Raw genomic sequence first — 25466 nt, forward strand, 5'->3', positions numbered from 1 at the left:
ACAGCAAAACTCTGTCTCTATAAAACATTAAAAAAAAAAAAAATTAGCTGGGCATGGTGACATGTACCTGTAGTCCCACTAGTTGGGGAGACTGAGGCAGGAGGACTGCTTGGGCCTAGGAGGTCGAGGTTGCAGTGGGATATGACTGTACCACTGCACTCCAGCCTGGGTGCCAGAGTGACATCCTGGCTCAAAAATAAACAAACAAATAAGGATTAAAGAGAAGAGGCCGGCATAGAGGCTCATGCCTGTAATCCCAGCACTCTGGGAGGCCGAGGCAGGCAGATCACTTCAGATGAGGAGGGAAAGACCAGCCTGGCCAAAACAGTGAAACCCTATCTCTACTAAAAACATGAAACTTAGCCGGGGGCATGATGACAGGCGCCTGTAATCTCAGCTACTTAGGAGGCTGAGGCAGAAGAATCGCTTGAACCCAGGAAGCAGAGGTTGTAGTGAGCCGACATCATGCCACTGCACTCCAGCCTGCGCAAGAGGGAAACTCTGTCTCAAAAAACTAATAAAATAATTAAAGGGAAGAAAATGAAAAGATCAAAAGCACTGCACCCACCAGGCTGTGAAAAAAAGAAAAAGAACAAGAAACTGAATGACATATCTTCTATACAGAAAGATGCAGAACGGGTTGGGCGCAGTGGCTCATGCCTGTAATCCCAGCATTTTGGGAGGTGGAGGTGGGCAGATTACCAGGTCAGGAGTTTGAGACCAGCCTGGCCAATATGGCAAAACCCGGTCTCTACTAAAAATACAAAAATTAGCCAGGCATGGAGGCACACGCCTGTACGCTACCTACTCTGGAAGCTGAGGCAGTCGAATCGCTTGAACCCAGGAGGCAGAGGCTGCAGTGAGCTGAGATGGGGCCACTGCACTCCAGCATGGGCAACAAGACTCTGTCTCAAAAAAAGAAAGATCCAACAACTAGCAATTATTTGCAGGGCTATACAGCAGAAAGTCTGTTAACTATTCTGATTGGTGGGGAGCTGACAAAATGGGAAAAGCAAGCAGCAGGTAAAACTGAAAAACAGTCACAACCATAAAACAGTTTATAAGTAACTATTAACATTTTGTTTTTCAACATTTCTGTTGAAGGTAATGGACCTACTTTCCAGAAAAATGCATTGAAATGCCCACAAAATTACCAATTTCAAAGAACTCTCAGAAACCACTGTCTCAGTCCGGCATGATGACTCACACCTGTAATTCCAGCACTTTGGGAGGCTGAGGCGGGTATATAACCTGCAATCAGGAGTTCAAGACCAGCCTGGCCAACATGGTGAAATCCCATCTCTACTAAAAACACAAAATTGGCCAGGCATGCTGGTGTATGCCTGTAATCCCAGCTACTTGGGAAGCTGAGGCATGAGAATTGCTTAAGCCTGGGAGGTAGACATTGCAGTGAGCCAAGATCATGCCACTGAACTCCAGACTGGGCAACAGAGTGAGACTCCATCTCAAAAACAAAAAAAAGAAACTACAGTCTCCCATTCCATAAAACCAAAAAGAATTTGTGTTAAGAATCTTTGACAAGCCGGGAACAGCACTGAACTCCAGACTGAGCAACAGCGTGAGACTCTGTCTCAAAAAAAAAAAAAGAAGAAAATAATCCCAGCATTTTGGGAGGCCAAGGCAGGTGGATCACCTGAGCTCAGGAGTTCAATACCAGCCTAGCCAACATGAGGAAACCCCATTTCTACTAAAAACACAAAAATTAGCCAGGCGTGGTGACGCACACCTATAGTTGCAGCTACTTAAGAGGCTGGGGAGGAAGAAAAAAGAACCAGCTGGGTGAGGTAGGTCACGCGTGTGATGCCAACACATTGGGAGGCCAAAGTAGGTAAATCACCTGAGGTCAGGAGTTCGAGACCAGCCTGGCCAATGTGGTGAAACCCTGCCTCTACTAAAAATACAAAAATTAGCCAGGCATGGTGGAAGGCACCTGTAGTCTCAGCTACTCAGGAGGCTGAAACAGGAGAATTGCTTGAACCCAGGAGGCAGAGGTTGAAGTAAGCTGAGATTGTGCCACTGCACTCCAGCTGGGGTGACCGAGCAAGACTCTGTCTCAAAAATAAAAAATAAAAAGAATCTCTAACATACAAACATTATTTTTAAAAAGGAGGGCGACAGGCCATAGTGGCTCATGCCTATTATCCTAACGCTCTGGGAGCCTGAGGCACAAGACTCACCTAAGGCAGGGGTTTAAAACAGCCTAGTGAACATTTTAAAAAGAGGGTGAGGGGCAGGGAATATATCTCTTTTCAACCTGCTCTAAATATGACAAATATGTGAGCCTATGGGCTGTTAAGTAACTCAATCAAGATCTACATTGTAGGCAGGTTTCTCTGGCCATGGAAGAGACTTTGGAAAGGGAGAATGGGACTGAGGGCAAAGAGGTGAGTTAATAACTTGCTTCCTGAGTCAAGGACCAAGCTAGTATAATAAATGAAACTAGAAATGGGAAGGCATAGATGTCATAAACATAAAAGAGAAGAAGTCAGCAACGCCATCTTCAGGTTGGCATAAATGGGATGCAGGTAATGCCAATAGCAGAAATAATACAGAAGGAAGAAATCGAGCCTGACACAGTGGTTCAAACCTGTAATCCCAGCACCGTAGTAGGCTGAGGCAGACAGATTGCTTGACCTCAGGAGTTCAAGACCAGCCTGGGCAACATGATGAAACCCCATCTCTACCAAAAATACAAAAAAATAGCTGGGCACGGTAATGTATGCCTGTGGTCCCAACTACTAGGAAGGCTGAGGTAGGAGGATTGCTTGAACCCTGGAGGCAGGCAGCAGTGAGTCAAGATTAGCCACTGCAATCCAGCCTGGGCAACAGTTAGCAAGACTCCATCTCAAAAAGGAAGAACTTGTTTGAGAGAGTATGATAAGTACTGGTCTGACATGTAAAATGTATTAAACAGAATCTTAATATACGATCAAAACTTTACATCTGGCCGGGCATGGTGGCTCACACCTGTAATTCCAGCACTTTGGGAGGCCAAAGTGGGTGGATCACCTGAGGTCAGGAGTTCAAGACCAGCCTGACCAACATGGAGAAACCCTGTCTATACTAAAAAATACAAAAATTAGCTGGGCGTGGTGGTGGGCACCTATAATCCCAGCTACTCAGGAGGCTGAGGCAGGATAATCACTTGAACCCAAGAGGCAAAGGTTGCAGTGAGCCGAGATTGTGCCACTGCACTCCAGCCTGAGCGACAAGAGTGAGACATTGTCTCAGAACAAAAAAAATCTTTACCTCTGTATTACACTTCACAATTTACAAAAATCCTCCATATACATTTCCGTCAGTTTAATGAAGAAATCAAGGCCAAAAGAGGTTAGGTGAATATATAGTCACACAGGTCTTTTTCTAGATATTCCATATCCTAAACCAAGTCCCCTTTCAAACTCTAAGCCATTACCCTTTTTCTACATCACTACCTTACCTGGATCTAAACTGTTACCTCAACACTGATAGATATAAAATACCTAAGCATTTGATAAACATTTTTATCAAAAAAGAAACAGAAAAGATGGTCTGGTTAAACAAAGTTAAATAAACTGACCAGGCACAATGGCTCACACCTATAATCCCAGCACTTTGTGAGGCTGAGGCAGGTGATCACCTGAGGTCAGGAGTTCAAATGGTGAAACTCCGTCTCTACAAAAATTACAAAAAATTCGCTGGGCGTGGTGCTTAGTACCTAAAATCTGTTACTCGGGATACTGAGGCATGAGAATCGCTTGAACCTGGGACACAGGTTGCAGTGAGCTGAGACAATGCCACCACACTCCAGCCTGGATGACAGCGAGACTGCCTTAAAAAAAAAAAAAAAAAAGTTAAATAATCTGGCCTGGTTTTAGAATCTTTCCTCACTTGCTTATTCTACTTTCAGATTAGAAGTCCTCCTCAATTATCCCTTTCTTGCAGCTCGCCCGAATCTTTTCTTTCTGCTCAGTCTTCCTGTTCTGAACATTATTCCTCTCTTCGTCAATTTTAACATATCAGCAGCTTCAAGCAAAAAAATTCATGTAACTATTGCAATTCAAAAAACAGACATAAGGGGCCAGGTGCAGTGGCTCACACCCGTAATCTCAGCACTTTGGGAGGCCGAGGTAGGCAGACACCTGAAGTCAGAAGTTCAAGACCAGCCTGACCAATGTGGTGAAACCCCATCTCTACTAAAAATACAATTATTAGCTGGGCCTGGTGGCACATGCCAGTAATCCCAACTACTTAGGAGGCTGAGGCAGCAGAATCGACTGAAATGGAGAGGCAGAGGTTGCACTGAGCCAAGATCAAGCCATTGCAACAAGTGTAAACTCTGGGCAACAAGTGTAAAACTCTGCCTCAAAAAAAAAGACAAAAAACAGAGACACAGCAAAATAAAGCTATGCATATACTCCATGCCTGTGGAAAGAGGCTATGGGTGAAAGAAAAATACACTAAGGCCAGGCACTCTGGCTGAGGCCTCTAATCCCAGCACTCTGGGAGGTCAAGGCAGGAGGAATCCTTGACCCCAGGAGTTCAAGACTGCCTGAGCTACAATCATGCCATTACACTCCAATCTGGGTAAGAGAGCCAGACCCTGTCTCAAACATAAAACACACACACACACACACACACACACACACATCCACATTTAATTTTAGCTAACCAAAGATATCACCCAAAGTTACTAGCAAATAGCAAAAACAGCAGTTATCTCTTAAACTACTTCCAAATTCCGTTAGTAGTCTGTAAAACAACATCAACCAAAGAGAAGCAGTACATGAAAAAAAACCAAAAATATCAAAGACAGTGTTCAAATCAACAAATGAATAAAGTAAAATCCTAAAGAAAGCACTGCAAGTATAGCATAGTGCTGAGTAATATGCTCTGGAATCGAACTGCCTGAACATTTATTTGGTCAAGATGACAATTCTAACAAAGTTAATTTTCTCCCAGTCTCTGCCTCCCTAAATCCTTATTTTCTCATCCATACCACAGTGACTATAATAGTACTTTCCTCACAGGATTAAGAATTAAGTAAAATATGCCACATAAATTACATAGCAAAACATATGACACCATCACCATCCATAAATGTTGGCCACTATTATTTTTAGACCTACCATTTAGAAAAGGAGAAAAAAGGAAAACATAAAGAGTAGGGAAGATAAAAGAAAATGTGGTTTGACTTTTGGGGAAAAGCAGCAGTCCAGCAATAGCTCCAATTACTAACGGGTGGAACTATTTATTTCAATCTCCAGAAAAAATATTGAAAATAATCTGTCAAAATGTTCAAGTAAATCTGTCCTTGAAGAACTGTTCACAAATGTTATGGACTATTTACGGATTAAATTTAATTGTTAAAAATTCTGATTTCGGCTGGGCATGGTAGTTCACGCCTGTAATCGCAGCACTTTGGGAGGCAAAGGTGAGCAGATCACTTGAGTTGGGAGTATGAGACCAAACTGACCAACATGGAGAAACCCTGTCTCTACTAAAAAAAAAATACTGAAAAATTAGCCAGGCATGGCGGCACATGCCTGTAATCCCAGCTAATCGGGAGGCTGAAGCAGGAGAATCACTTGAACCTGGGAGGCAGAGGTTGCGGTGATCTGAGATCGCACCATTGCACTAGCCTGGACAACAAGAGGGAAACTCCATCTCAAAAAAAAAACCATCTCTGGAGTAATCTTTATCCTGACACTACTGCTTAAGGTAACAATTTCAGTAATAGCAATTTAGAAGAAAAGAAGGCCGGATGTAGTGGCTCATGCCTGTAATCCCAGCACTTTGGGAGGCCAAGGCAGGCAAATCACCTGAGGTCAGGAGTTCAAGACCAGCCTGACCAACATGGTGAAACCTCGACTGTAATAAAAATACAAAAGAGTAGCCGGGTATGGTGGCAGGCACCTGTAATCCCAGCTACTTGGGAGGCTAAGGCAGGAGAATCACGTGAACACAGGCGGAGGTTGCAGTGAGCAGAGATTGCGTCACTGCACTCCAGCCTGGGCGCAAGAGTCAGACTCCATCTCAAAAAAAAAAAAAAAAAAATCACAAATAATAAATGCTACATGGTTTTCTAGGAATAATGATCATTTGACTCCAGTTCAACTTCTTAATCATATTTAAGAAGCAGTCTTAGACAAGTGACTTGAAAAAGTCATTGAATTGAGGAATGCACAACATACAGACTCTCCCAAATGAAAGGGAGTAGAATCTTCTCACGAATTTTATAAATCAAGGTTGACATTTAGAATTACTACACACAGGTCTGACAGAGAAAACACATAGTACCTAGTCTATTATGACAAAAGGAATTACTGAACTCTCTAAATGTCAGAGAAGAAAAATGCTCTATTTTACGCTACCACCTCTTTGGCTCTACTGCTAACAGAATTTCAAGAGTTAAAGCAACAACAACAACAAAAAAAAAAAAATTCAAAATAAGCAACTGACAAGTTACTATGTTAGGCCACCTTGGCAAAGGTTCAAAAATTATAATCTTGGCCAAGCACACTGGCTCACACCTGTAATCCCAGAATTTTGGGAGGCCGAGGCAGGGGGATCACCTGATGTCAGGAGTTTGAGACCAATCTGACTAAAACGGAGAAACCCTGCCAAAAACACAGAATTAACCAGATGTGGTGGTGAAATGCCTATAATCCCAGCGACTGGGGAGGCTGAGGCAGGAGAATCACTTGAACCCAGGAGGCAGAGGTTGAGATGAGCAGAGATATCGTGCCATTGCACTCCAGCCTGGGCAACAAGAATAAAACTCCATCCCCTCAAAAAAATAAAAAATTACAATCTTTCATCTCAGAAAGATAATTAATTGAAATACTAGTATTAATTGCCTAAAAATTAAATTTTGTCAATAGAGGAAAATAATTAAATTTTAGTGTATCTCTTTAAAAAAACACTCCTGAATGTCTGTGATTCACTGAAAAATTAAATGTCGTAATTAATGGTAACTGAAAACACCATTTAATCCTGAAAAATACAAACACTAAAGATAACTCTCCCACCTGTCAAAACAATTTCTATTATAGCAATTAATATTCACAACTTTTTTTAAAAAAAGCTTTGTTTATAAACTTAGGCCACCATTACCACTTGAGTGAAAAAAAAAGTATACTCATATTTTTTTAAGTTATTTTAAAGGTTCTTAATTTAGTTGTGCAGTTCCTCTCAACTTCTGGTCCTGGTAATACCCTCTTTTTTTGAAAGCAATGTCTTAAGGAATAATTTGAAATACAAAACCATTTCAACAAACTGTTTCAAAAGCTTAATTTCTATAGAACAGTTAAGCCTTAAAACAAGCGGGTTGATGAAATACATTAAAAGCCACTACCTGTAATATAACCAACTATGTGACTCCAAATGCAACACTACACTGCATTTGGAATACAGGCTAAACTCACATTTGAAAAGTAAACTGGCTATCAAGACACATATATTTAGAATGTAAATTGGCCAGGAAGACACGTGGTGAATTATTTGTTGGATTTTTTTCTACCTTACTACCACTATGAATGAATCATCAAAGCCTAAGGCGAATACTGACCATATGAGTTTAGATTTTTACTTAAAAGCACAAAAACTTGTAGCTTAGGACTGTTTCAATCTGAAATATTCCAAAACCTTAAATGTTTTTTCTGAATTTCAGTTTACTCAATGGTTAATAGCTGTTTTCAGACTGTCCAGGAAACTGAAACCAAGCAATACTCGCAAGAAACTGAAAGGCTTCCAAGAATAACACAGGATAAACTCGACTCTCATTACAGTTTACAAATGAACATTTGATTTGCTCACCATAATAGTACTTACAAATTCCAACAGGACTGCACAGGAAGGTGTTGGTTTTTTCTCTGTAATCTTTATGTTTTCCAGTTTGTATTTTTATTTTGTATCCTCTGAAATAATACCGAAGTTCTTTGAAGATATTTAACCTACGACTATTTGACATAGAGTTACTTCAAGTCAGCTACCCATACTTCTGTTTTAAAGTTTTCATATGGCTATTTCCCGAATAAGCCAAGTTCTTTAGATTTAAGATCAGTCTTCTGTATTATTCCATGTACTTGCCACTGTTGTACTTGTCCACTCTAGATGAAATATCCAATTTATGAGCCAAAAAGCAGAAACAAAAAGAAAATTTCACATCTGAAGAGCATTCCTAAACATCAGCATTTACAGAGACACACATAGCTATCTCAATACTACCATGCTGTTGGGAAACTGCAACATCTTAAATTTCCACGTAAGTAAAAGATAAAAGGAAAAAAACGGTGGATTCTTTCAATGTCTTCATTTAGAAAAAGTGTCCCATTGTGACATGACAGAGCTGAAGTCAAAAATTCCTAAAACTTTCAATAAAGGTAAAAATAAACTGCCATGAAACTTCAACAATACTCAGTCATTTGAAACTGCTGCAACTACTCAGTATACAAATCAACGTCTCTCACAGTTTCGGCTGAAGAACCCCAACAACGGAGTGGGGGAGGGGGAAGACAAAAAATTACCACCAGCTGAAATACTGTAACCAGTTATATAATCCGTTTGAACCAAAATACTGAAGAAAGGCTGCCTGGGTCTCTTTTTAAGTGGCTTGCTGAATTGTTCACTACTATCAATTCACTTCATAGACGATTCTTGCCAATTTTAATAAACTTCTGGGGCAAAATTATCCAAAAACATTGTAAATCCAAAATGGCCACTTAAAATATCCGGGGCCTTCTACACAAAACCTAGAAGATGATCTTCATATCTGAGTAATTCAATCACCTGTAAAAGTCACAAAAAAAATTATATATTGAGTTTTGATTTTGAGCTAAAAGAAATCAATACCCACCTTAAAAAACCTCTGGAAAGAAAATCACTTCTGTACAACCCTGCAGGAGGGAAAAGCGCTTTGCCCAAGCAAGCACCCGATAAGTCTACTGAATTAACACGACATCGGAGTAGAGGGAGGGAAAAACGGTAGGTGACGGTATTATGGAGGGCAAGGGCTGATTTCACCTGGGAAGGGGTGTAGACCCAATACTGTGGGATTATATAAGCAAACCTTCTTACACCTCTTGAATAAATATTAAAACTATGAAACTGACACACAATCTTACAAAAGACCTTCTCCAACCCTAGTCGAGGTACCAAAGGAAAAGGAATAGACAGGTGTGCTGCCACGGAGCATTAGTAAACGTAACTCAGAATGGGAAGTATAGAGACGCTCCCTCCAAATCCGAACGTCTCCAAGAGGAGGCACATATTTCCCCCAGGAAGGCCAGGGAGGTGATCGGGAAGTGGGACGAACCCGCTTCTTAAATGCTCCTGAGGAGACTCCCCCACCTCTGAGGGCGCAGGGGGCTAAACGGTGTAGGTTCCCACTTCCTCGAATACAGAAAACAGATTTCTCCCCTCAAACCGTGGGGGTGGAAGGTACCGGGCCCTTTTCATAAACCACAGAAAGAACAGTTCTTTCCCAAAAAAGCCCAGGTCCCCCGCAGACCCCGCGGGACTCGGAGAAACAAAGTCGCCTTCGGCCCAGTCCAAGGCGAGTGCCACCGACCCGCGAGAGGCGGGGAAAGCTGAGGCGCTGCTGAAGAACCGCCGAAGGCCACAACTCGGCCTCGACTCCCGCAGCCCCGAGAGGGGCACTGGTGCCAGCGCAGGCGAGCGTGTGCGAGAGGCCGGGGGAAGGCGGGCAGGGCACGGGGGGCGTCGGACCCGCTCCCAGCCTCCGCCAAACGCCAAACGCCCCCCGCCCGGCCGCCGGGGCTCCGCCACCCACCCCCTCCTCACAACCGCCACCTCCGCTCCGCCCGGGCCGAGTCAATAGCTACCGGGGCCTACCTGCGCCTCCCTTCCCTCTCACTCCCTGCTCCCCACCGCCCCTCCGTCCGCGGGCAGCCTCATCCCTCGCGCCGCCAACGCCGCTCCCGACCCCTCAAACCCCAACACGGACACGAGCACCCCCTCCTCCCCCGGACTCGGGCGTGGAGCCTAGAGGACGCTGTTACCTTCCGCCGCACCAGAGGTGCCCCTGGCCTGGGGGTGCCGCCGCGCTCGATCCCGGGAGAAGGTTTTCGGTACTTTGAATAATCCCCTTTTGCCGCTTTTCCCTCCCCCACAACCAGTTTCAGTCCCAAAATGGCGCCGACCCGATCCGCAATGTTCTGGGCCAAGTCTCGCGAGATCGTGGAAGGTGGCGAGGCGGGGAAGGAACTAGAGGGGTTGAGGAGAACGGGGGAAGGCGGGGCGAGGAGAAGAAGGAGGGAGAAAGGGAGTGGAAGAAGCGGTGCGAACGAACCTACTGGGCGGGACAGCAGGAAGAGCGCTTCCACCAGAGAACCTTCTGGCCCAAGTAACCGCTCACGCCGCGATCAAAGAAGCTCCGCCCTCTACGTCGGGCGCCTGGGGGAGGGGGAGAAGGCGTGGCTCTGGCTGGGGGCGGGGCTTCGAGGAGGCCCCGGAGTAGGGGCGCGCGGGGGGCGGTGGCTCCGCGCGGTGACGTCAGGAGCAGCTGGAGTCGGGGATTACCCCCTGCTGCTGACGTGAGGACAGTGAACAATCCGGAACGTTCGGTGGAAGGGGGAATTCCCCGCCGCTCCCTGAGGAGCCCCTCCTCCCGCACTTCCCCCCGCCCGGACTGCCTCAGAGCCCGGGCTGGTGGGGCCGCGGGGAGGGCGAGAGCGGGGTGTTGCACGGGGAGGGCGAGAGCGGGGTGCTGCGCGGGGAGGCCGCCGCGCGGGCTCGGGTAGCGCGCGCGCCGCAGCGTCTTCCCCGCGGTCTAAGCTCCCGAAGCCGCGCTGCAGCTCCTCCGAGCTTTGAGCTTCGGAAGACGCTGCGGCGAGCGCCCCTCGCCGGGTACCGCGCTCGGGCCTGGGTGAATCTGCGCTCGCACGGCGCCTCTGCCCAGCCGTGCGCCGCGGAACGTCGGCCGGGCCGGCCGGAGCGATCGGGCGAGCCGAGGGGAAGCTCCGCCGTGGCGGGCGAACGCGGACAGTGTCTGGCGTGAGAGCTGCGCACGGGAGGCCTGCAGCGGAGGAAAGCCGACCTGCTGCGAGCCAAACCCAGACTCCGAGGGTACAAATGGCTGCTAGATACAATCGTGCTGTATTTCTTTCTGCTGCATCTCCACGTAGGCGAATTATTTCGACGGCCAGAGTCTCAGACCACCACACAGCCCATTCGAATGTCTAAAATAATCAATAATGTTCACAGTTGTTTCTCTGATTGTGACACCTTTTCGCCTTATAACCAACCGTAGCCTCCCTTTAAAACCTGGGAAGTTGGCATTTGTTTAGAGGGAAGGTGTGGGGAGGTTGTCTCAAAGAGGGAAAGTCTGGAAAATAAAAAACATTTGGATTTTGGCTCTCCCCTAAGCCACAAGGACTTCGTAACGTAGAAACTTCATGGTATTTGTGCATGCATTATGGGGTCTGTCGTTTAGTGGAATGTTTCTAAGAGATACCTGAAAAACTGGTGGAATGTAAGTAAACTCACCAAAATTTATTGTCCCCAACCTTTTGTTTTAATCTTTATCGGGAGTTGGCCACTTGGAGCAATTAATAATGCTCCTCTGGGGAGCAAAGGAAAGGGAATTAACACTTGCTGGATGCCTTGCCCAAGCCAGGCATTTGAATCCTTACAGCACCCTCTGAGGTGAGTACTATTTTGCTCAGTTTGCAGGTAAGGAAACTGGTTGAGATTGACATATTTAACTTACAGAATATGGAGGTTGGGCGTCACAACTTGGCTGTACCATTTAAACTCAAGTCTGATAGGGGCTTGATCCACTTTGTTTTCTCTACACCACATTGTTTCTGTAGAAGCAACTTATGTATTAAGAGAGGACCTGCTCGTGCTTTTTTTTGTAAGCATGATGTCAAACCAAGAAAAAATAAAAGAAACAAAACAAGGATAAAACTGCTAACTTGGACCGACAATTTCTGCCTTCCATGTGACAGAAGACACTATAAAGCCGAATAACTAATAGTGAAACAGAGAAACAATTGTAATATATCACAAACAAGTTAATATATATATTCTGTTATTATCTTCAGTGTAGATTTTATTTGCATAATAAAATATAAAGAGCTCTTACAAATTATTAAGGAAAAGATAACCAACACCCATTCTTAAAAAGTTAAGGGCAGGCCAGGCCCGTTGGCTCACGCTCCTAATCCCAACACTTCAGGAGGCTGAGGCAGGAGGATCACTTGAGGTCAGGTGACCAACACTGCAAAACCCTCTCTCTACTAAAAATACAAAAATTAGCTGGGCATAGTGGCAGGCCCCTGTAGTCCCAGCTAGTCTGGAGGTGTGATCTTGGTTCACTGCAACTTCTGCTTCCTGGGTTCAAGTAATTCTCTTACCTCAGTCTTCACTGCACTCTAGCCTGGGTGACAGAGGAGACCTTGTCTCAATACAAAGTCAGCCAGGCTCAGTGCCTCACACCTGTAATCCCAGCACTTGGGGAGGCCAAAGCTGGCGGATCACATGAGGTTGGGAGTTCCAGACCAGCCTGACCAACACGGAGAAATAAAATTACTAAAAATACAAAGTTAGGCTGGATGCAGTGGCTCACAGCTCTAATCTCAGCACTTTGGGAGGCCAAGGCAGACAGATCGCCTGAGGTCAGGAGTTCAAGACCAGCCTTACCAACATAGTGAAACCTCATCTCTACTAAAAATACAAAAATTAGCTGGGCATGGTGGCACACAGCTGTAATCCCAGCTACTCAGGGGGTTGAGGCATGAGTATCGCTCGTAACTGGGAGGCGGAGGTTGCAGTGAGCTGAGATTGCACCACTGCATTCCAGCCTGGGCGACAGAGTGAGACTCAGTCTCAAAGAAAAAAAACAAACAAAAAATACCAAATTAGCCGGACATGATGGTGCATGCCTGTAATCCCAGCTACTCGGAAAGCTGAGGCAGAAAAATCGCTTGAACCCAAGACACGGAGGTTGCAGTGTGCCAAGATGGTTGCAGTGTGCTGAGATGGTGCCATTGCACTCCAGCCTGGACAAGAAGAGTGAAACTCCGTGTTGGAAATGGGTTATCGGTATTACAAAAAGGATCAACAATGAGACAAAGAGGTCAGTTTTACTTTATGCAGAAAGACTGGCCCCTGATAGCAGTCTTGCCACAAGAGTATGACAGCACACTTGGACAAAGAAGTCAGGATTATTTATAATCTGACACGTCTACCCTGCTGCTGTGTCTGGTTTCCATTGGCTGGAATGGGACCTCACATTCTATACTTGACCCCATTGGCTAACAGCTTAAGACTTTACTAAATAGGCTAGGGAAAGAGAGAACAAAGAAAAAGGAAGTTGCTCACTAGATGATCAGGGAAGTGCTTCCAAACAAGGAATGGCATGAACTATGGGCTGGGACTTGCCCAGGCCTGAGCCTTGCCTGAGTAGGCTAAAGCAACTAACTGGAAAAGTATAGGGGCCTTTAGGGGATAATAGCGGATAGAGAGTCTTGGAGTGAGAAATTACTTTACCTTCAGACCTTAAGATTGGAAACTTTAAAGAAAAATTTCTCTACTTCTCACACTCCATCTCAAAAAAAGAAAAAATACAAAACAGCCGGGCATGGTGGTTGGCGCCTCTAATCGCAGCTACTCGGGAGGCTGAAACAGGAAAATTACTTGAACCTGGGAGGTGGAGGTTGCAGTGAGCCAAGATCACACCATTGCACTCCAGCCCGGGTGACAGTGTGAGACTCTGTCTAAAAAAAAAGACGGATATAAGGGCTAGGCACTAGGCACTTATTTACATTAACCATATAAAGAATGAAACTCTTGATATGAGCATGCATTTCTGGAAGATAATTTGGCTTTCATAAAAACGTTAAAGTCTTTAAGATACCCTTTAAGCAGTTATTTTACATCTTGGAATTTGTTTTAATAAAATAATAGGAGGCCGGGCGCGGTGGCTCAAACCTGTAATCCCAGCACTTTGGGAGGCCGAGGCGGGTGGATCACGAGGTCAAGAGATCGAGACCAACCTGGTCAACATGGTGAAACCCCGTCTCTACTAAAAATACAAAAAATTAGCTGGGCATGGTGGTGCGTGCCTATAATCCCAGCTACTCAGGAGGCTGAGGCAGGAGAATTGCCTGAACCCAGGAGGCGGAGGTTGCGGTGAGCCGAGATCGCGCCATTGCACTCCAGCCTGGGTAACAAGAGCGAAACTCCGTCTCAAAAAAAAAAAAATAAATAAAATTAAATTAAATAAAAAATAAAATAAAATAATAGGAAAGGTGCCCAAGAATTTATGAAGCTGTTCATTGATAACTTGTTTAAAATCTGACACGAAAAATAGGCTGGTCCAAGTGCAGTGTTGTTTTCAACTAATTAATCAACTGGTTACAGATTTTTTTGTTTCTTCTCCACTCCCACTGTTTCACTTGACTAGCCTTAAAAAAAAAAAAGAAAGAAAAGAAAAGAAAATGAAAGAAGAAAACCACACAAAAAAAGAGAAACAACCTAAATGTCTATAAATAAAGAAATTGACAAAGTAAATTATATTACATCCATAGAGTGGAATATGAAGCCATTAACAATGATACTTATAAAAAGATAATCATTGGCTGGGCGCGGTGGCTCAAGCCTGTAATCCCAGTACTTTGGGAGGCCGAGGCGGGTGGATCACGAAGTCGAGAGATCGAGACCATCCTGGTCAACATGGTGAAACCCCGTCTCTACTAAAAATACAAAAAATTAGCTGGGTATGGTGGCACGTGCCTGTAATCCCAGCTACTCAGGAGGCTGAGGCAGGAGAATTGCTTGAACCCAGGAGGCAGAGGTTGCAGTGAGCCGAGATTGCGTCATTGCACTCCAGCCTGGGTAACAAGAGCGAAACCTCAAAGAAAAAAAAAAAAAAAAGATGGTCACATGAAAAGATGCTTACAACATACTATTAAGAAAAATGGGCCAGGCACAGAAGCTCACACCTGTAATCCCACAGCTTTGGGAGGTCAAGGCGGGCAAATCACAAGGTCATGAGTTCAAGACCAGCCTGACCAACATGCTGAAACCCTGTCTCTACTAAAAATACAATAATTAGCCAGGCATGGTGGTGCGCATCTGTAATGCCAGCTACTCAGGAGGCTGAGGCAAGAGAATCGCTTGAACCCAGGAGGCAGAGGTTGCAGTGAGCCAAGCACTAGCAACTGCGCTCCAGCCTGGTTGACAAAGCAAGATTCCATCTCAAAAAAAAAAAAAGAAAAAGGAGATAGATTACATAATTGTGTATGTAATATCCCATTATTGTCAAATAAAAAAGTATTATCAAAGGAAAAGTTTTGACAGACTAGACACAAAATGTTAACAATGCTTATTTCTAGATGGCAGACTAGTAGAAGTTCTTTATTCTTCATACTCACTAAGAGCATGTATTACTTTTTTTTTGTTTGTTTGTTTGTTTTTTTTGAGACGGAGTTTCGCTCTTGTTACTCAGGCTGGAGTGCAATGGCGCGATCTCGGCTCACTGCAACCTCCGCCTCCTGGGTTCAGGCAATTCTCCTGCCTCAGCCTCCTGAGTAGCTGGGATTACAGGCATGTGCCACCATGCCCAGCTAATTTTTTGTATTTTTAGTAGAGACGGGGTTTCACCATGTTGACCAGGATGGTCTCGATCTCTTGACCTCGTGATCCACCCGCCTCGGCCTCCCAAAGTGCTGGGATTACAGGCTTGAGCCACCGCGCCCGGCAAATAGTTTTCAGGTTACTTTTTTTTTCCCTTTGTTTGTTTGTTTGTTTGTTTGTTTGAGACGGAGTGTATTACTTTTTTTTTTAAATGGAATCTTGCTGTCACCCAGGCTGGAGTGCAGTGGCGTGATCTTGTCTCACTGCAACCTCTGCTTCCTGGACTCAATCCAGGATCAGGTGATCCACCCACCATGGCCTCTCAAAGTGCTAGGATTACAGGCATGAGCCAGTGTGCCTGGCCTACTTTTCTAATTATAGGAAAAAAAAAGCTATATCTGTATCCACTCTGAGGGGACTAAAAAAAAAATTTTAAGAAACAAAGCACACCTGTAATCCCAGCACTTTAGGAGGTCAAAGAGAGTGGATCAGGAGGTTGGGCGTTTGAGGTCAACCTGATGAGCGTGGTAAAACATCGTCTCTACTAAAAATACACAAATTAGCCGGGCATGGTGGCATGTGCCTTTAATCCCAGCTACTCAGGAGGCTAAGGCAGGAGAATAGCTTGAACCCAGGAGGTGGAGGTTGCAGTGAGCCAAGATCACACCACTTAACTCCAGCCTGGGTGACAGAGCTAGACTCCATCTCAAAAAAAAAAAAAAAAAAGAAAGAAAAAGAAAGCTACTTAATAAATACAAGGACCTGTCTCCTATCTCCGACCAGTAACATGTTTTCCATTATTTTATTTTATTCATTTAGTGAAATCTAAACAAGGGACTTATCACATAATATATTATTTTAATCTGTTAATGCACATAGCATTATAGTAGTTAAAGGGAAGAGAACTAACATTGCTTTAGCCAATGAATTTTTTGTTTGTTTGTTTGTTTGTTTTATCACAGGGTCTCATTCTGTAAACCAGGCTGGAGTGCAGTGGCATGATCACAACTCATGGAAGCCTTGACTTCCCAGGCTCAAGTGATCCTTTTTTTTTTTTTTTTTTTTTGTAGAGACAGGGTCTTGTTGCCCAGCTCAAACTCCTGAGCTCAAGTAATCCTCCTGCCTCGGCCTTCCAAAGTGCTAGGACTAAAGGTGTCACCCACCACACCCAGATTTACTACATGTTTCTTAATCCAAAGAGATGCATGTATTGACAAATATTCCTCCCTACTCCAGTTACGGGTGGCCCAGTTTCCCTAATTGGCACATCCACCTCTGTGCCTCTCCCTCTGTACTAGGAGGTATGCAAGAACACACAACATGTTCACAATTACCAGCAACAATTTTTAAATTTTTTTTCTAACATATTACTTTCAAAACACTGCCTCTATACGTGGGTTTATTATTTTGAACCTACAGCAAGAATATAAACGTAAATTCTTGTAGGCAAGGTGAAGAATACATTTTATAGTGTTTAAAAAGAGTTGTGGTCTATTTCAATAGGTTATATCTTGCATCTCTGGAAATGGAAAAGAATACAGGGAACCCTGAAGACGTAGTTGACTCCCTGAACCTTGTTAAAGACTGGGTGACACAAGGAGAAACCCAGTCCAGCACTGGGCTACTTTGCTCCTTCCTGACTCTGTATACAGTAAACATGTGGGGCAGGTCTTAGGAGTATTCTGTTTGTTATGTCCTCTAGATATGGCACCATACATTGCAACCCCAACTTCCTGTTTCCATCTAATATACTCCGGAATGAAAGAAATGAAGTATGGCCAATGAATGATTGAAGAGAAGGGGAAATACAGGTGGTGGAATTTCCCTATTATTTATTTTCTTAGGTTTCCAAGTTCAGTTTTGCATAGCATCCTCCACTTTTAACTTTGGTTACCCATTTTAGGAAAGGAAATCCATCATATCTTTCAGAAACTTGACTGAATTCGTAGATTCCCAGTGCAACTAAGTGGCAACCCTCCCAACGACTCTACTTAAATATTTTTTTTTTTTTTTTTTTTTTTTTTTTTTTTTGAGACGGAGTTTCGCTCTTGTTACCCAGGCTGGAGTGCAATGGCGCGATCTCGGCTCACCGCAACCTCCGCCTCCTGGGTTCAGGCAATTCTCCTGCCTCAGCCTCTTGAGTAGCTGGGATTACAGGCACGCACCACCATGCCCAGCTATTTTTTTTGTATTTTTAGTAGAGACGGGGTTTCACCATGTTGACCAAGATGGTCTCGATCTCTTGACCTTGTGATCCACCCGCCTCGGCCTCCCAAAGTGCTGGGATTACAGGCTTGAGCCACCGCGCCCGGCTATTTCTTAAAATATTGAGTCTAATTGCCTAATGAGCATATAGGGATACAGACAAGCTAAACGACATGGTCAAAAGCCAATCAAAGAAAATGGAGATCAAATTAAAACTAAAGATTTCTCATTTTGAGGTGGGCTGGATGGCTCACACCTACAATTCCAGTACTTTGGGAGGCTGAGACAGGAGAATCCCTTGAGTCCAGGAGTTTGACCTCAGCCTGGGCAACATAATAAGACCCCGTCTCTATTCTAAGAAACTTTTTTTTTTTTTTTTTTGAGATGGAATCTCACTCTATCACCAGGCTGGAGTACAGTGGCAGGATCCCAGCTCACTGCAACTCCCATTTTCTAGTTTAGAGCAATCCCCAGTAGCTAGAACTACAGGCAAGCACCATCACACCTGGCTAATTTTTTGTATTTCTAAGAGATGGGGTTTCACCATGTTGGCCAGGATGGTCTTGATCTCTTGACCTCGTGATCCACCCACCTCAGCCTTCCAAAGTGCTGGGATTACAGGCACGAGCCACCGCCCCTGGCCTCTAAGAAATATTCATTTTAAAAAGATTTCTCATTTTTGTATCTAGTATTGAGGTTTAAGTTTCAGAACTAGTGTTGTCATAGACCACTTCAACTTTAGTGAGACTAGGACTTGTTTTCACACCAACCAGCTTTTTAAAAAATTCAGTCCAGGTGTAGTGGCTCATGCTTTAATCCCAGCACTTTGGGAGGCCGAGGCTGGTGGATGACAAGCTCAGGAGTTTGAGACCACCCTGAGCAACATGGTAAAACCCTGTATTTACACAAAATACAAAAATTAACAGGGCATGGTGGCCTGTGCCTGGAGTCCAAGCTACTTGACAGACAGAAACAGAAGGATTGCTTGAACTTCAGAAGTCAAGGAAACTGCAGTGAGTAGATATCACGCCTCTGCACTGCGGCCTAAGTGACAAAGTTAGACCCTGTCTCAAAAAAAAAAAAAAAAAAAAAATCAAGAAAAAGTGTATGTTAGAAGTAAGATCCTACTCTACTTCAAAATTAAACTTTTTAAATTATTATTGTTTTGAGACAGAGTCTCACTCTGTGGTCCAGGCTAGAATACAGTGGTTTTCGTATTTTTATAAAGTCTGGGTTTCACCATGTTGCCCAGACTGATCTCAAACTTCCGGGCTCAAGTGACCCACTGCTCAAGCTATCCTATGGTTTGTTTGTCTTAAGAATGCTACTATTTTCACTTCAATAGACTTAGATTGATATGGTTTCCACATAGTAGTGGAAAGAGCATGGGCTTTGGAGTTAAAACAGACCTAGGCTTGAATCCTGTCTCACTTCAGTTCAGATTTATTTCATGTTAGGTACTGTTGCTGTGCTATGTGTTGTGGATACAGAAATGATTAGGATATAGTTCCTGCCTCCAAATTCCTACCACCTGAGGGATAAAACTGACATAATATCTATGTTCACTGCTGTACCCTACAGTACATAGAATAGTAGCCACTCAATAAATATTTGTCAAGTGAATACATTTCAAGATGTTTTGCTGGGTGATATTATAGAGGCATGTACAGGGTGCTGTGGGATGTCTTTTCAAGAAAAAGCTTTATAAGCTAAGTCTTGCAAATTGAACAGAATTCCAGGAGGCAGGGGCCTTCCAGGTAGAAATTGTTGCATAACTAGAAGCACAAGGATGAACGTATGCCACAAAGGGGCTGGGCAAGGTGGCTCATGCCTGTAATCCCAGCACTTTGGGCAGCCAAGGCAAGCAAATCGCCTGAGATCGGGAGTTGTAGACCAGCCTAACATGGAGAAATCCCATCTCCACTAAAAATACAAAAATTATTAGCTGGGTGTAGTGGCGTGCTCCTGTAATTCTAGCTACTTGGGAAGCTGAGTCAGAAGAATCACTTGAACCTGGGAGGCGGAGATTACAGTGAGCCAAGATCATGCCACTGCACTCCAGCCTGGGTGACAGAGTGAGACTCTCTCTCAAATAAATAAATAAATAAATACCCACAGCAAGGCATTTCCAAAGATGAGAAGTAACTGTTACTACCCAGGCTGCTGGGAACCCAGAGAGGTTTGAGATAGCATCACAAGGGCCTCAACACTGTGCTAGGAAGATTAGATGTTTATCATGAAGTCTTTGGAAAGTCTTTTAAGCAGGAGAAAGACATGACCTGATTTATGCTTTCAAAAGAGACTTCTTGTGATCCCCTGGAAAAATGAGACTACAGGAAGAGAAAGAAGCTAAGACCCTATTGCAGTAATCCAGGTGAAAGATGATGGTGGCTGGGACTGCCCTGGCCTCCTTTCAGTTTTTCCCACACACCATGATTATCCCTGATGAAAAATCACGCACACTGTTGCTTCTGCCTGAAACACATGTGCTCTTCCACTTTGTGTCACCAGCTCTTACAAGCGTTTAGGTCTCAGCCTAAATGTCACTTTTATAGACAGCTGTACTGACTACCTGGTTCCCCTGCTCTCCGTTATTGCACTGATCATAATTATAAATTAAAGTTATTAATAATTTGTAAGTTTACTTAGCCAGGCATGGTTGTTCACACCTGTAACCCAGCACTTTGGGAGGCCAAGGCAGAAGATTACCAGAGGTCTGGAGTTCAAGACCAGCCTGGCCAACATGATGAAATCCTGTCTCTACTAAAAATACAACAATTAGCTGGGTGTGGTTGTGGGTGCCTATAATCCCAGCTACTCAGGAGGCTGAGGCAGGAGAACCGCTTAAACCTGGGAGGCAGATCGAGCCATTGCACTCCAGCCTGGAGAACAAGAAGAAGCTCCTTCTCAAAAAAAAAAAAGAAAAGAAAAGAAAAGAAAAAGAAAAAGAGAAAGAAAGAAAAAAGAAAAGAAAAGAAACATTTTAAAATAAGATTATTGACCAGGCCAGGTGGCTCATGCCTGTAATCCTACCACTTTGGGAGGCCGAGGCAGGCGGATCACCTGAGATCAGGAGTTCAAGACCAGCCTGGCCAAAATGGTAAAACCCGGTCTCAAAATAAAGTAAAATAAAATAAAATACGATTATTTATTTAATACCTGCCTCACTCACTACACTCTAGGTTTGATGGGAATTGAATGAGTAAATAAATGAATGAGCAGAGAGTGGTGGAGCAACATGAATCGATTCAAGAATAGAATATAGAACTCAGAAAATGTGATGTTTCAAACGTTTGTGAAGACAAGGCAGAAAAAAAATGTCAATGACGACACTCAGTTTCTAATTTAGGCACTCGGGTGGCTGTTAATGGTGAGTTAACTGAGGCCCAAAAACAAGTTAGATGGAAGACAAAAATCATGAGTTCAATTTGGGACATTGTGATATTATGAAATACATATTTGGTCTTGTCCCAGCTTCCTGGCATGCAACTCTAAAAATCCTTGAAATCTCTAAACTGGTAAGTGACTTTTTGTATGCTAGTAAATTGACTGATGGCTAGGTATTCCTGGATAGCCTTAGGATAGGATTGGTTGCAGAGAGAACCCACCTTGTAATTAGAGGGTTGACATTTTCCAGCCTCATCCTTCAACCTCCGGGGAGGCTAGAGGTTAAGTTGATCACCAAAGCACCAAAAGCCAATGATTTAATCATGCCCATGTAATGAGACCTCCATAAAAACCCAAAGTCTCACTCTGTTGCCCAGACTAGAGTGCAGTGGCACCTTGGTTTCGGCTTACTGCAACCTCCACCTCCTGTGTTCAAGTGAGTTTCTTGCCTCAGCCTCCCAAGTAGCTGGGATTACCTGCACTTGCCACCATGCCTGGCTAATTTTTGTATTTTTAGTAGAAATGGGGTTTCACCATATTGACCAACCTGGTCTCAAACTCCTGACCTCAGATGATCCACCTGCCTCAGCTGCCCAAAGTGCTGGGATTACAGGCATGAGCCACCATGCCTAGCTGACAAGTTTTTCGTTTGTTGTTTTTATTCGTTTTATCCAAAAGGACAAGTTTTTAAAAGCTTCTGAACAGCTTAACATGTGGAGGCTCCTGGAGAGTGGTGTGTTCAAAGAGGTCTCAGAAGCTTCTTCCCCCTTACTGATTCCCATGTATTATCCTTTATAATAAACCAGTAAACATAAGTAAGTGTTTCTCTGAGTTCTGTGAATCACTCTGGAAAATTAATCAAACTCAAGGAGAGGGCCATGGGAACTCAGATTTATAGCCAACCAGGAGGTCAGAAGCACAGATAAAACAACCAGGTAGACAGGGTGAGAATTGAATGGAAGGGCACTAGTGTCCCCTGAAGATTCCACGACAGAATTGATTGGTTGTTGGTAGGGAGAAATCTCCACACACTTCTTCACGAACAGAGATCACAGAAGTCTTTAGTCTAGTCATGTTGAGTGAGACAGTAGAAAAAACACTTTGGTTTTGTTTAGTTTTGTTTTCCTATATCTATGGAAATACATAGTATGAATCTCAGATCACAAACTGAAGTCAGCAAGAAATGAAACTTGGCGAAATTTTCACAGTAAGCTGTATACTCCAGTGTTAACGTCAGTCATTTTTTCTGGGCATGGTGGCATGCTCCTGTAATCCCAGCTACTCAGGAGGCTGAGGCAGGAGAATCACTTGAACCTGGGAGGCAGAGGTTGCAGTGAGCCAAGATTGCAATCTCCAGCCTGGGCAACAGAGCTAGACTCTGTCTTTAAAAAAAAAAAAAAAAAAAAAAAAAAAAAAAGGCAGGGTAGGGTGGCTCACATCTGTAATCCCAGCACTTTGAGAGGCTGAGCTAGGCAGATTGCCTGAGGACAGGAATTCAAGACCAGCTTGGCCAAAATGGTGAAACACCATCGCTACTAAAAATACAAAAATTAGCCAGGCATGGTAGCATGCACCTCTAGTCCCAGCTATTCAGGAGGCTGAGGCAGGAGAATTCCTTGCACCCAGAAGGCAGAGGTTGCAGTGAGCCAAGATTGTGCCACTGTACTCCAACCTGGGTGTTAAGGTGAGACTCTGTCTCAAAAAAAAAAAAAAAGCTGAAAAATTATTGTAAATCTGCATTATTACTTGTAATGTCTACCTAGTATTCCGTAGTACAATTGCATCAATATTGATTTAAATAACTGATTTCATGTCAATGGACATTTAGGCTGTTTTAAATTTTTTGCAATTAAAGCTAATATTATGATGAATATCCTTATGCATAAATCTTGTACAAAAAAGAAAAATAATAATTTTGTGCATAACACTAGTATCTAATTATATATAAAATAACCTGTAGATCACTAAATCTCCACTTTATTCAAAGTTTTTTATAGTCATCTCACCTTCCCCTATCTATATCCCTATTCTCTTTTCAGCAGCGATCCATTTAGTGAACAATAAAGGTTCTTAGCTTTTCTTTTTTATTAGCACTTATGTCGCAAAATTGGCAGGGAAAAAACAGGAACTGAAACTCATATAGAATATTTTTTGTGCTTGTCAAAATGTTGTTTAAAGACTTGGGAGAGAAGCTGGAAGCATTATTAAAATGAAATGCTTGGATTATCTGTGGATTTCCTATTCCTATTTTGGTGTACCAGTGGATGATAAAGGATTGCTTCCTTTGTTCATCAGTATTATTCAGTGTTACTATGGAAGTCTTTGTCCTACATTGCCGGCATTTACTCCAATAATAACTAAGACTACTGATTGTCACTTCATTTTTACAGCTACTTGGCATCTATTTGTGTCTCTTCCCTCCTTCTTTTTCCTTTCTAGTTTTTTGTTTTTCCAAGCCATAAAGTTACCAAAGCTTGTCCCAACTGTTTGATAGTTCCATCAAGATTCCAGGCTGGGCATGGTGACTCATGCCCCAACACTTTGGGAGACCAAAGTAGGACGATCACTTGAGCTAAAAAATAAAAAAGATTAAACAACAACAAAAAAAAGGGAAATGTTTAAAAGTGCTTATAGCCTGGGTGCAGTGGTTCACACCTATAATCCCAGCACTTTGGGAAGCTGAGGCAGGTGGGTCACTTGAGGTCAAGATTCGAGACCAGCATGCTGAAAGGCTGTTTCTACTAAAGATAGAAACAAACAAACAAAAATTAGCTAGGCATAGTGGTGCTTACTCCGGAGGCTGCTCCAGAGACTGAGATAGGAGAATCGCTTGAACCCGGGAGGTAGAGGTTGTAGTGAGCCAAGATCGTGCCATTGTACTTCTGCCCAAGCAACAGAGACAGACTGTTTCAAAAAAATGAAAAAATAAAATAAATTAAAAATAAAATAAAATAAGGCCTGGCTTGGTAGCTGACACCTATAATCCCAGCACTTTGGGAGGCCAAGGTGGGCAGATCACTTGAGGTCAGAAGTCCAAGACCAGCCTGGGCAACATGGAGAAACTCTGTCTCTACTGAAACTACAAAAATTAGCTGGGCATGGTGGCAGGTGCCTGTAATCTGTGCTACTTGGGAGGCTGAGACAGGAGAATCACTTGAAATCAGAAGGTGGAGCCTTCAGTGAGCCAAGATCTCACAACTGCACTCCAGCCTGGGCAACAGAGCAAGATACTGTCTCAAAGAATAAAATAAAAAAATAAAAATAAAAAAATTTAAAAGTGCTTGTAAATCAGAGTATTAGTGATTTTTATTAGAAATAGATTCTTTCTTTCTCTTCCTTTCCTTCCTTTCTCTCTCTCTCTCTCTCTCTCTCTCTCTCTCTCTCTCTCTCTTTCTCTCTCTTTGTTTTTTTGATTCAGGGTCTCAAGAATGCAGTATTTCAATCACAGCTCACTGCAGCCTAGAACTCCTAGGTTCAAGCAATCCTTCTGCCTCAGCCCTGGGACTCAGCATCTGGGACCACAGGTGCACACCATCCCACCCAGCTTATTCTTTTAAAACAATTTTTAGTAGAGGTGAGGTCTTCCTAAGTTGCTCAGGCTGATCTCAAACACCTGGCTCAAGTGATTTTCCACCTTAAAAATTGAAGCATTAGGCTGGGCATAGTGGCTCATGCCTGTAATCCCAGCACTTTGGAAGGTGAGACAGGAAGATCACTTGAGCTCAGGAGTTCAAGACCAGTCTGGGCAACATGGTGAAATCCTGTCTCTACCCCTACCAAAAATGCAAGTTAGCTGGGCGTGGTGGTGCTTGCCTGTGGCCCTAGCTACTCGGGAGGCTGAGGTGGGAGGATTGCTTAAGGCTAAGAGGGGGATATTGCAGTGAGCTAGTACTCTAGTCTATATGACAGAGTCAGACTCCATCTCAAAACAAAAAGCGCTGGGACTACAGATATGAGCTATCGTGCCTGGCCCAGAGGTGATTTCTGATAGAATAGAATTTATTAAATATTTTTTCCTTTTTTTTTTTTTTTTGAGCCTTCTCAAAGGTCTAGACCTCCAAAGAGAGGGGAATTTATTAAATATTAAAATAAGGCTGGGCACAGTGGCTCATCCCTGTAATCCCAGCACTTTGGGAGCCCGAGGCAGGTGAATCACTTGAGGTCAGGAGTTTGAAACCAGCCTGACCAACATGGTGAAAACCAGTCTCTACTAAAAAATATGTATGTATAATTAGCTGGGCATGGTGGCCCACACCTGTAATCTCAGCTAC

General features: G+C 43.6%; 1 protein-coding gene across 4 annotated transcripts in view; it reads right to left on the reverse strand.

Annotated features, from left to right (window-relative positions):
• GPBP1 (GC-rich promoter binding protein 1) overlaps positions 1–10395 on the reverse strand; it is a 75330-nt gene extending 64935 nt beyond the window's left edge. For 2 of the 4 annotated variants that reach the window (XM_074385748.1, XM_003925834.4), the window contains exons 1-2: positions 10023–10266; positions 7834–8790 (exon numbers count right to left, since the gene is read on the reverse strand). The gene's annotated coding sequence lies outside the window, so the exon portion shown is untranslated. Of the gene's footprint in view, positions 1–7833; positions 8791–10022; positions 10269–10312 lie in introns of those variants that run through there. The other 2 variants (XM_003925833.3, XM_010336600.2) reach the window with 2 other exon arrangements.
• Between the last annotated feature and the right edge of the window lie 15071 nt (positions 10396–25466).

This window comes from Saimiri boliviensis, chromosome 1 (assembly GCF_048565385.1).
Source record: "Saimiri boliviensis isolate mSaiBol1 chromosome 1, mSaiBol1.pri, whole genome shotgun sequence".
Taxonomy (NCBI): Eukaryota; Metazoa; Chordata; class Mammalia; order Primates; family Cebidae; genus Saimiri; species Saimiri boliviensis.